General features: G+C 31.8%; 1 long non-coding RNA gene across 1 annotated transcript; it reads right to left on the reverse strand.

Annotated features, from left to right (window-relative positions):
• Nucleotides 1-374: 374 nt before the first annotated feature.
• LOC145724597 (uncharacterized) lies at nt 375-10,832 on the reverse strand. Its single transcript, XR_014177049.1, has 3 exons — nt 10,661-10,832; nt 10,333-10,527; nt 375-2,553 (listed from the first exon to the last, which is right to left on the reverse strand). It is a non-coding gene; the product is annotated as an uncharacterized LOC145724597 (long non-coding RNA).
• Nucleotides 10,833-13,356: the final 2,524 nt, after the last annotated feature.

Consider the following 13,356-nt stretch of genomic DNA (forward strand, 5'->3'; position numbering starts at 1 on the left):
TGTATTCACAAAGATTATGAAGGCTGTAGTTGCACACCTACATAAGCTGGAAATTTGCTGCATCATTTATTTGGACGATATGCTTATTCTGTCTCAGGGTGAGCACCTGGCCAAATTTCACACTAGAATTTCTATTGATTTGTTGGCTTATTTGGGACTTGTTATTAATTTTAAAAAGAGTTGCCTGTCTCCATCCCAAAAGTGCAAATTTCTTGGTTTTTATTTTGATTCTCTCTCCATGACAATCTCATTGCCTGAAGAGAAAAAACAAAGGATTATCTCAACCATTAAAGTTTTTTTGAGGCTGTCAGAATGTAGAATACAGTTGTGGCTCATTTATCTGGTTTACTGGTATCTACTTTGCCAGCTGTAAAATATGGGCTATTATATTTGAAAAATTTGGAGAGGTTCAAAGTTACTGCTTTAGTTAATGCTAATCAGAAATGTCTTATTAATTCTAGGTTATTAAAGAGAGACTTAAAATGGTGGTTATCTGCTATAGAAAATGCTTCTCAAGTATTTCGACAGGATGTTTACTCTGTCGAGATTTACACGGATGCTTCTAATACTGGTTGAGGAGCTCATTGTGTTGGAAGAGAGGCTCATGGGTTCTGGGACTCTGGAGAAAAAGAATACCACATAAATTATTTGGAGCTTTTAGCTGCTTTTAACGGCTTAAAGTATTTTACAAACAGTTCTCACTTTGGCAAAAATGTTCTTTTGAGAATTGATAATGTAACTGCGATTTATTATATAAACCGTATGGGCAGCATCAGAAATAGAAAACTTAATAAATTGTGTCAATCTATTTGGAAGTGGTGCGAGAAAAGAAATATTTGGATACATGCTACCTACGTAGCCTCTAAAGACAATTTGGCAGATAGGAGCTCCCGAATTACCAGATGTGAAACTGAATGGGAATTAAATTCCCATGAATTTGATTTAATAGTTTTCAGATTTGGATCTTTTGATGTAGACCTTTTTGCGTCATTTTATAATAAGAAATGCCAGCATTACATTTCCTTGTTCAATGATCCCCAGGCTCTAGCAATAGATGCTTTTACAATCCCTTGGGAAAATTTCTATTTTTACGCTTTTCCACCCTTTGCTTTAATCGCGAGAGTTTTAAAGAAAATAATCTCCGATAGAGCAGAAGGAATTTTGGTGGTTCCCTATTGGCCATCACAGGCACACTCCTTGGGTTGACACTTCTTTATATTTAGGACCATCTAATAATTTAATTTTTTCTCCGTTTAGAGATCAGCTGTTCCCTGTAAAGGATCTTATCCTGGTTGCAGGACGATTATCAGGGAAGCCTTTTTGCTAAAAGGTATGCCTGAAGAAGGTTTGCCAGTTATTTTGCAGTCTTTATCAGCGTCCACTATAAGACAGTATGATTCAGTATATCGGCTTTGATGGACATACTGTACAGAAAAACAATTGTCAGTCTACTGAGCTTCCTTGGATCAGGTGATTTTGTTTTTCAGGGATTTATTGGACAAAAGAACTTTTAAATACGGCTCGTTCAACAATATTCGATCAGCTTTATCACTGATTTTTCCGGATAATTTTAGCAGACATCCTTTTATTAAGAGGTTTATTAGAGGCATTTCGAGATTGCGTCCTCAAAGACCTCGTTATGAGTTTACTTGGGATCCTCAGATTTTATTGGACTTTATCCATAACTTACAGAACGAAGAGTTATCCTTGGAAAATCTCACTAAATCAGTTATTTGTTTATTGGCCCTGGCTACGGCACAGAGATTTCAGACATTCGCCTCCATTAAGGTTCAGAATATCTCGTTTTAGTACCTCGGCCGTAGGAAACCAATTAGGCTAATTCACGAAAAATCATAAAAAATTAATATTTTTCCCTCAAAACGCCAATTTTTTTCAAAATGTTTTTAGAAGGGTCATGACTGAAAGGGTTAATATACCGTATTAGTCGTGACCCGACGTCCAATCGACTCAAATTTGTATTCCCCAAAATAGTGCAAATACGAGTAGAAATGCCGTCGCCCCAACGTCGGTTAATCGAACGTTGAATCAACGTCCAAATGCCGTTTGGGCATTATGCATAGTTCTTAGAAAACACATGTAATTAGCATTAATTCTTCGATATAAATAGGAGCTGAGCAGACACAAAAAGTTAAATTTGCTGTAGGATGTTAATCAGTTGGAAAATAAATTGTACGTTAGATAGATATTAAAGACTGATTGTTGGTCCTTGTTCACTCCCAATGTCAACTTCTGCACAGTTACTCAGTTCGCCATGCGTAGATTGACATTAAAAAATTGACTTATACTATACTACTCGATTAAAGGAATGACAATATTTCTAATACTTCAGCATTTAGTTGGAAATTAAATGAAAATTATTCGGCCAGATATTGTGGATAGAACAATGCTGCAAATGGCATAACAGCAAATCGAAATCGCAAATAAAACTACACACCACCCGCGCCCCAATCATTAGTTTATTATTAAAATTAAAAAAAATCCAAGATTGACCTGGATGACCTTTTTTTGCTTCTCGCTTCACCGGGAGAATATCTGTAACAAAAAAAATATATTATCACGAGAATATAAGAAATGTCAATGTGTTTTAAGTTTTAACTCGGTTTTAACCAATGTTAGCTGAAGCTTGAATTTATATTGTAGCATAAAATCAGTATAAAAATTCATTATACATTGAATTACCATTCAATCTAGCCCACAGGTGGTCTATTTCTGACCATAAACAAGTTTAGAAACGTACGAAAATTATACGCACAGTTGCGAAGAAGGTATTTACCATACACATCTGTTCGCATGTTTTCGTATACGTAACTTAACGTATAATATCAGAAATTTACTGACTTTAAAAACATTTATTTTATGCAAAACACGTATTTGTTAGCGCACGAGAAAACCCACCAGTTAAAAACAGCGCACGGGAAATGCGCACTTTCCAGCGTCCTCACGGAAAAGGTACATTTTTTCAAACAAATCAACCAAAAAATAGATAGTTTTCAGACTAGTAAGAATAATGAAAAAAACCTTTCCTACTCAGGTGCGGTAAATGCACTTTTACACACTTATTTGAGTGCGGGAAAGAGTACTTTTCCGCATTGCAAAATTAATTTACAATAAATGTAAAATTTTAAAGGTAATACCAGGTGTCCAAGAGCACCCTGGACATAGGAGATTAACATGGGAAAACGGTTTTAATTTTTTTGCGCCTGTACGGTTGATTTGATTGAAAAATCGTAATAATGAAAGTTATAGTACCTATCACGGACTAGTTTTGTGTATTTTTTTCGGATCTCTAACTTGAGCCCTTTCGTCGTAAAACACGAACAAAAATGAGAAAATTTAAACTTTTGACCTGCACTGTATAGGCGGTTGTCGAGCAACCATACCAGCAACAATGACCTGTTTACCCGTTTCATAAAAATGGTGGCTTTGTCAGCAAAACGGTAGTCTAAACATTAATTAAATTCTCAAGTCCTGAAAGGCTTACCGATGTGACCTTTTGTCCTCAGTTCCTTTACCTAACTTCAACCGTTTCTGACTTTTAACAGTTTTGGTTACACACAGGTTTTGGTCACACAACAGTTTATAAATACTATTGTGATTTATAATACTTTTTAAATTTCTTAAAATAATTTATTAAGATAATTTCGCCTACTACTACGAAATCTCGATTCAAACAGACCTGCACGAACCACTTTCAACCGACAATCTTTTTTTACCTTACATTCTTTCTCCGCTCATCTCCCCGATAAGCTATTCGAGTATTCGTTTCATTTAGTATAGCAAACTATAATACAATTTTACTCTAAACGCACGACAAAAAAAACCCGCAGCCAGGTATCGGACTTTGTCCTCTCCGATCCGAAAGGAATCTGGCCACCGACGTCATCACCCATACGCACGTCACCACCAATCATCTCAAAAACTGTACCAATTAATTTATATACGTTGCAGGTTATTATGAATTTTGTAAATGTACTTTACCCTTTAACCATTAACCGTATTAGCAAAACAATATTAAAACATTAAATATCTCGAAAACGGACAACATTTAAGATCTAAAACTAGTATACTTTTTTTAAATAGAAAACATATTAGAATAATATTTTGAAGTCGTATCTCCGTTTCAGCTGCGTAAAAAAAGTTTAAGTCCTTCTAAGCAGCTGAAATAGTTGCAGATAGCGTAGTAGTAGCAAAATAGTAGTAGTAATGATGTAGCTCTATGTCCCATTACTTATGGTCCACCTATACAGGGTTATTCACATTATTCGACACGGAAGATTGCGACTAACCTATTCACTTTCAAAAAAGTTTTGATTCTGGGATGGATATTAAAGGTAGGTTTTAAAAATATTTGCAAGATGTACCGGTTGTCCCAAATGCAGAAAAAGTATCAAAGTCATGTTTTTTCAATTGGAACATCTAGTATATTACTTTATTTTCAGAATCTACGTTGAAAATAAAAATTAATTGAAGTTCATTGATGTTTGATAGGTCTAAACTTTACAGTTCCTCAGATATTCCTTAATTTGTAAAAATGTAGAACAAATATTAACATTTAAACATTCAACCTTCCTTTGAGATTTATTGACCAACATTGGTTTGGGCGCTGATAACAGATTAAGTTTTATGACCCAAAAGTGATAAATTGTCTAGCTCATATCAGGGGGGGTCTCAAATTTTGAAGTAGTATAAACTTGTCAAAATCAAATGGAACCCCACCAATTTTATGGTTACAATATATGCAAAATTTAATTACCTATCGAAAATTATTAAGCTTTCATACCGCTAATTGTTAACGTTTTCTTGGAAAATCGACTGATTTTGGATACCGTTCAAAGATCACTTGGTATCTTTTCCAATTACATATCTATCGTTCTAATCTGAGTAAAGCTTAGAATTAACTAGTGGCGTAATACTTTGTAAATTTGCTATCCAAGTTACAAAAATAATTCATAAAAAATGTTTAAAACGGCGACAATTCGACTACAAACAGAAACATACCTACTCCGTTTTTGAGTCCTTTAGCAACATTATTAAGTATCTTAATGGATATACTCCTAAAAATTTCGCTAATTCGCTAATCTGTGGTCATTTCTCAAGGGTATCAAAAATCACTCAAAATCGGTGCGAGTTCGAGAAATGTTAACTTTCCAAGAAAACGCAAACAGTTAGTCATAAGAGACATCAATAATTTTCGGTAGATAATTAAATTTTGCATCTACTTTAACCATAAAATTCGACCACCATAAATAAACCATTCAATTTGATTTTGACAAGTTGTTAAAGTTTAAAGGTTGGAATTATTGGGAGAAAAATTTTGAGACATCCTGTATGAGCTAGACAATTTCTCACCCATGGATCCTAAAACTTGATCATTTAGCAGTTCCCAAGCCAATTTTGATTGATATCAAACATAGGTTGAGTGATTAAACAATAAACCTTGTTCTAAATTTTTACAAAATAACGAATATCTGAGAAACTGTAAAGTTTAGACGTACCAAACCTCAATATCAAATAAAATACTAAGTATTCCATTTGAAAAAATATAACTTTGATACTTTTTCTGCATTTGGGACAACCGGTAAATCTTGAAAATATTTTTAAAAGATACCTCCAATAGGTCTACATCCATCCCAGAATTAAAAGTTTGTTGAAAGTGAATACTTTAGTCACAATTTTCCGTGTCGAATAACGTGAATAACCCTGTATAATGTATAAAAAAAACAAATGTTTTAATTTTGTATGTCATTAACCACAACAATTTAAAATGTTTATTGTTCAATTGAATTGTTAAAGACAATTTTCAGATTATAGTTTAGTTAAGATAACAAAAAATGCAGGTAAAAGTTGAAAAATATAAATAAATCGCAGACATTTAAATTAGGTAGGTATATGACATACTTCACAAAAGTTGAATTGTAAAAGCTATCAGAAAAATAATTAATACACAGGCTGTTCCAATTAAAAAAGTCGAAATTACTTAAGCTGAATCAGTCAACACGGTGTTTCATAATAAATGCGTTATACAGGATGTTTCACGATAAATGCGTTATATTTTAGGGTTTGATTGAACGTCAAAAAATAACTATAATTTGCTATATAAACCATGGTTCAAAGATGTTTCGTTATGTAGATACAGGGTGTTAAAGTTTGGGTAAAAAAATCTAAATTTATTTATTTCATCAAAACAATAAGAGATATTTTCGTAAAACTTTTTAGGTGTCAACGATAAAGTTCGTTTTGCCATTAAAAAATATATTTTTTATTTTTGCTAGTGGCGTCTAATCGAACAATTTATCGACCATTTTTGCAAAAAAAATTATGTACGCCACTGTTTTTCCATAAAATGCAAATCAGTTCTGAATTCCTTATTCAATTTAACACAGAAAAGGCATCTAGTAACTTTTTGGTACGTCATCTCGTTTTCGAATAAAAAATCATGCAAAAGTACCATTAAAATCGACGTTTTAGTATTGATTTTATGGGTACATTTTTATGATTTTCAATTTTTTATTGGAAAACAGAAAGGTGTACCGAAAAGTTACTAGAAAGCTTTTCTGTTCTAAATTGAATGGGGAATTCAAAATTGATTTGCGTTTAATAGAAAAAGAGTCGTGCACATATTTTTTTGCGCAAAAACATTCAGGAACGTGTTTGATTGAACGCTACTGGCAAAATTAAAAAATGTGTTTTTTATTGCAACACGTGCCTTATCGTGGACAGTTGACACCTACAAAGTTTAATAAAAATATCTGAGACCGGTTTGAAGAAATAGATCCAAACTTTAACACCCTGCATCTCCATAACGGAACATCTTTGGCCCATGGTTTAGCAAACTAGGGTAATTTTTTACTTTTAATCAAACCATAAAATATGACACATTTATCGTGAAACCCTGTATTTTAGGGTTTGATTAAACGTCAAAAAAAAACCTAGTTTTCTATATAAATCATGATCCAAAAATGTTTCGTTACGGGAGGTACAGGGTCTTAAAGTTTTGATAAAAAAAATCTCAGTTTATTTATAATTCTCAAATCGGCTGCAGCAATTTTCATAAAACTTTATATTCAACAAAAATATTCACCAACTCGTTCAATTGGATACCACTGGCAAAATTGAAAAATGTCTTTTTTATTGCAAAGCGTGCTCTATTGTTGACACGTACAAAGTTTTATGAACATAGGAATCTGCAGCCCTTTTGAAGAAATAAATAAATTTAGATTTTTTATCAAAACTTTGATACCATGTATCTCTATAGCAAAACATCTTTGGATCATGGTTTATAAAGCAAAGTAGAGTTATTTGGTTATATTTAAATTTTGGTATTTATACCAAAATATGACGTATTTATCGTGAAACACTCTGTAAAAAAATTGAACGCCCTGTAGCATCTAACGCAAATTTATTTGCGTAAATCTAATTTGTGCTCCCTGTACAAACAATGGTAATTGGTAATACAGAAAATTTTATATCACAGTTTTATATCAAATATTAGTAAAACCTCGAGGAAAACTATTAGGTTGAAGTATAGACATTAACATAAAACTTTTAAAAAAAATTCTACCTAGTATCTACAAATGTATTAAAAAATATAAGGTTCTATTCAAAATAAAAAAAAACTAATGCCTGGTTTATACCCCCAAATTAAAAAAATTAATTAAATGTAAATTTGTACCGGGTGACCCAATAAGACTGTTCCTCGACCATATCTCGAGAACCGTTCGTCGTATGACTTAGGGGTAAACATTTTTTTAGGTTAATCGGCCCTGACGAATCGCTGGAGAATATTTTAAAGTTCTAAAAATGGCCACCAGAGGCCGTAACTGCCAGCTTAAATTTTTAAATTGCATTTTCTATAAATTTTACACAATAAACTAGAATTTTTTTTCCACATTTTTAAAGCGAACCAATTTATCTATTATTTTCGTAAAACACAAATTTCTGTTATTTCAAAAACAAAGATGGCATGGGGTGTTCAATTGTTTTTGCAATAACCTGCTTTAACTTCTTAACAGTTTGACCAATTTCAACAAATTTGGTATTGTTGAAAAGAGCATTTCTTGGGCAATAAGAATCAACCAAAATATAGTTAATTTAGTTGAATATTTCTCCGCCAGGGGGCTAGTTTTGACACCATAACTCAAATTCCAAAAAAGATAAAAAAATAAATGGTATGATATGACCTTTTTCTTTATGAAAAAGCCAAAGAAGATCCAAATAGGTCAGTGAAAACCGTTTTTCAAATTCTGGTTCCTAACCTGAAATATTGAGCAAATTAGATTAATGGATCTTTGAAGGCCAAGGATAGCGCGGTAAATTTCATAAAACTATTAAAAATGTAGCTACATAATGAATAAAATGTTATAGAAGCAATTGTGAGTCTAAATAGAATTCATTTAGGCATTATTTAAAAATACCATATATCATCAGAATATACATGTTGCTCCAAAGGGACTAAACGTTATACCTTAAGTTAAACCTTCTTTTTAAGTTATACCTTATACTTTTTAACTTACAAATATATTGGTGGTATATTTTTTGGCAGAAATTGATTCCAAAAATCACACAAAAACAGGAGGACATTACAATGCAATAGACAAATTTCGAGAGGAACATTAAAGTGACTTAATAAGTTCAGGATGCATTTAGTCCCTTTGGAGCAAGATGAATGGACGATATGTGGTATTTTTTAAATAATGCCTAAATGAATTCTATTTAGACTCACAATTGCTTCTATAACATTTTATTCATTATGTAGCTAAATTTTTAATAGTTTTATGAAATTGAGAAAACTTAATTTGACTTCAATGAAAATTTAGTTTATTTTTAATTCGCAGGTCTACATAGACGTAATTAAAAACTTAATTTTTGTCCATAACAACACGTAGTAAACAAAGTAGTTGAGGTTACTTTACTCTGGCTTGATATCGAGGGGTAGACCGCCGATAATTTTTTGTACACCAAAATGCCTTTTTGCATACGAAATACCTTGAAATTCCTTTAAAATACCTCACAATGCTTCGATTATGCCTCATAGTGATAATGCCTTAAAAAAACTGCCTAAAATGCCTCTAACTGCTTTGAAATACATCAAAATGCCTTTAAATTATTTAAACTGCCTTAGGATACCTTAAAATGTTTACACATTTGTTGCTTTCTTAAATACAGACATAGAAACAGTTGAAGTAATTTAAATTTAGACAGTAATAAAATTGTAAGAACTATAGGTCACATGACTTGATAATTCAATTTTTGAGCTTGCAACATTGTAAAGGCTAGTTGACATTGTCAAAAACAGTCACGTGAAGTTCAAAACGCAGTTTAAACTTTGAAAAATGGTAAATTACATTTAAACAGTGGTTAAAACTTAACTTGCAAAATACACGTTACGTGACGTTGAAAATGCAATTCTGCATGTTCTTGCAACACTGTAAAGGTCAGTTGACATCTGTCAAAATTAGTCACATGACCTTTAAAATATGGTTTAAAATTAAAAACTTTGGCAAATTACATTTAGACTATTTTAGACAGTTGTAAAAGCTGAAATTGCAAGAGACATCACGTGACTTTGATTATGTCATTTTAGAGCTTGCAACACTGTCCAAGCAAACTGACACCTGTCAAAAACAGTCACATAACTTTAAAATGTAATTTAAATGTTGATCATTTGGTAAATTAAATTTAGACATTTGTAAAAGCTGAAATTGTAAAATACACGTTGTGCGACGTTAATAATACAATTTTGAGCCTGCAACACTGTAAAAGCCAGTTGACACCTGTTAAAAACAGTCATGTGACCATAAAAATGTAGTTTAAATGTTGAAAAATTGGTACATTTTTATAATAATTCGTAATGAATATTGTTTCAACTCAATATCATGTAACAAAGATTTTATCATAATAATTACTTGTGCCTATGCTGTTATGTTCAATTTTCACTCAATTTTGTTATATTAATAAACTACATTTTGAAATATACAGACAATGCCCCACAATACCCTCAAATGCTTTATAAATATCTCAAAATGCCTCATAATGTCTTGTAGTAATGGAAAAGTGCCTCATAATACCTCGAGTGTGTACACCAAATTACCTTGGCATTCTACCCCTCGGTTGATATGGAGAATAAGTATATTTATTAATACTACAACCAAAAACTTGGGTAAACCCTGCCTCATATACTACATATAATACATATTAACTCAAGGTTGAACAATGCAGTCTACAAAGTGAACAATGATGATTATTGTGTTAAAGGTAAAACCATATTGCTTTTTATTTTAATGTTACTATCATTAAAATCAGTTAACTCACCTTAAAACTTCCTTTTTTAATCCACTGTTGTAATGTAGATAGTTTAAAATATTGCACAGGATTTTATTCTTCTCCAACTTGACTTGATTGCAGTCACTGGGAAATGTTGAAATGTAGTCACTTTCTTCATAAAAGTTTTGCTTTTTCAACCACATGGAAAAGTAGTGATGTATGCAGCATATACCAGTTGCAGATCTGTAAGACTAGCCTAATTAGTTACTAGAACCACCCTTAAAAAATGTTAGTAAAAAAATGTGTAGTAATGATGCATCAGCAATAGCATGGTTTATTACATAGGTTAGGTATGAAATTGCCATCGTAATCTTACCTGGGCCCAGCAGCTGTTGCATCCATTATGTCTATCAAAAAACATACATTTCCTTGATATTAGTGTATAATTTTCATTAATTAAATTATTGGATTTTGTCATAAAAATATAATTTAGCAGCATGTTCTAGGTAGTTTTTTTTGACATAACAAGTGACAAGTGGGAATTTTACTTGACATTCTTGACAACACACAACAGATCCAAGAGGGCGGCCCTATCAGCAAAACCTGTTTCCTCAAAGCGATACGTCGCGTGACGTCACAGTGGATGCTCGGCTGCACAGTATGAACTTAAAACCAATGGGTTATTCTTTACATTGAACAAGTGAAGTCCACCTCCACTGAGTGGAGGTATTACTTTCCTTCTGACAAAGTATTTATACTATAAAGTGATACGCTTGAATAATCAAAATATCTAAAAATACAGCTTTATTAAGTATTGGCTTATTTCTTTAAACAAAAACATTGCAGCTGCACAAAGATGTTTGCTTTACAATCATAGTACTAGATAGGTAAATATTGTCTCATATGAGTAGTTTCTAGACCTATTAGTTGAACTCACACCAAACTACCTTATTACTGCTCTTACTACGAGTTCCCAATCAAACTACTCGTCTAAAAGGACTTTCACGTTGTGACTTGAATATTAAAAGACTGACTGGTTGTGTCTTTGAAAAAAAAACTGTATTATCGGGGGTAATATCCCTAGTGCATTTAATTTTTCCGGAAAAATTAGTAAAAACGAGTTTCTAAGTAATTTGTTAAAACAAATTAATAATTTGTTAAAACAAATTACTTAGAAACGAGTATTACAATTTTTCCACAGGAAAAATTAGATGCACGAGGCGTATTTGGTAAGATTATCTCCTGAGTAAAATAAACATTTTATTTTAATTAAAACAATAAGAACAATAATTAATAAGAACAATAACTTTCAAGCTAGAAAGGGTAACACTATTCTTTATGTTGCTGTGGGGAGTGTGAAATTTTTTCGAATTTTTTTCCGGAAAAACTGTTGACAGCTAACCCACATAGCATAAAACGGACATTCACATGTATAGTATATTCTTAGAATATTTTGAAACGAATATGAGGCACTTGATATTCTTCGAATGTACTTAGTATATTCTAAATCATACATACCTTAGAATAACACGTATAGCCACAGTATATCCCAAAACGCATATTCGGCGCCGGATATATTTTAATATATAGACAGTACATTCTCCAATGGATATTAAATATCTGAAGCTTAACTGTAAGATACCATGTTAATTTTCGAGTTCAAACTATTAATTGAAAGACTATAAAAAAAGCTTTTAAATTTAAATACATATACAGGGTAATTCAAATTCGACCCTCACCATTGGGATCTCGGAAACTATAAGAGATACGAGAAAGTTTAAATTGGGGCAAAGTTGCGCAATGTAAAGCTCAACCAAATGCAGTTTTAAAAATTTCGATTTTCCGAGTACTTCCGAAGATATCCGAAAAAAACTGAAAATTTGATTTTTTGTTTTTATTTATTTCTAATCTTATTTGAAGAGATATTCCAAAACTAAAAGCATCTTTTCATTGCCACTTTTTCCTAGCTATTCGATGATGGATACAAATTTGCCACACGACGTTTCGTTTTTTGGCAGCCATCATCAACTTTCTTTTTTCTTATGAGCGCCATATTGGATTTTTAGCCCACCAAATAGTATGTTTTATTCTGATTTTAGTGATGTATAATAACTTATGATTTGCTTCATAAATAACAAAATAATTCAATAAAAACTATTTTTACTTTAGCTATTGGCTTTGAGTTAATGGGCCGTTTCATAAAATGTCATTATTTGACAAGTCACTTGCTGCAAAGTAACTATTAAATCACTCTGAATGACATTCGCCTATTTACAGATGTAAACAAACAAACATCTGTAAATAGGCACTATTACATCTACGGGGCGCGGTGCAAATTTAATAGAACTGTAATTTTAGTTTTCTTTTTTAATATAAGAAGTCGAAATTTAATAAAATACTGTATAAGACACGTGACTTAAACCGGTTTATTCACTCGAATAAATATGAATGAATAAAAAATGGTTTGTCACTTCCAAAATAAATAACTATAAACTTTATAAAAAATTAACTTAACTTTATTAATAAAACTAACATTATAAAAAATTGAAATTTGGCAAAAAATGAAGTTCCTAAAATGATGATCTTTCTCTTGGAAACATAAATAAGCCTTTTAAGTTAGAGATAATGCTAACAAATCTCTTTTTCTGATTAACCTAAATAGTTCAGCAATGCTTGTATAATAATAACATTTTCTGCGGGGGTTTCTTTTCTAGATACATTTTTAACTATGATTGACGCTCTAATGATCATCCGAATTATCGTGTTTGACAAGTACTGTCAAATAATGACATTTTTTAAAACGGTCCATTAACTCAAAGCCAATAACTAAAGTAAAAATAGTTTTTATTGAATTATTTTGTTATTTATGAAGCAAATCATAAGTTATTATACATCACTAAAATCAGAATAAAACGTACTATTTGGTGGGCTAAAAATCCAATATGGCGCTCATAAAAAAAAAGGAAAGTTGATGATGACTGACAGAAAACGAAACGTCGTGTGGCAAATTTGTATCCATCATCGAATAGCTAGGAAAAAGTGGCAATGAAAAGATGCTTTTAGTTTTGGGAT

Source organism: Ips typographus, linkage group LG2, assembly GCF_016097725.1.
Source record: "Ips typographus isolate SLU linkage group LG2, UJ_Ityp_2.0, whole genome shotgun sequence".
NCBI lineage: Eukaryota > Metazoa > Arthropoda > Insecta > Coleoptera > Curculionidae > Ips > Ips typographus.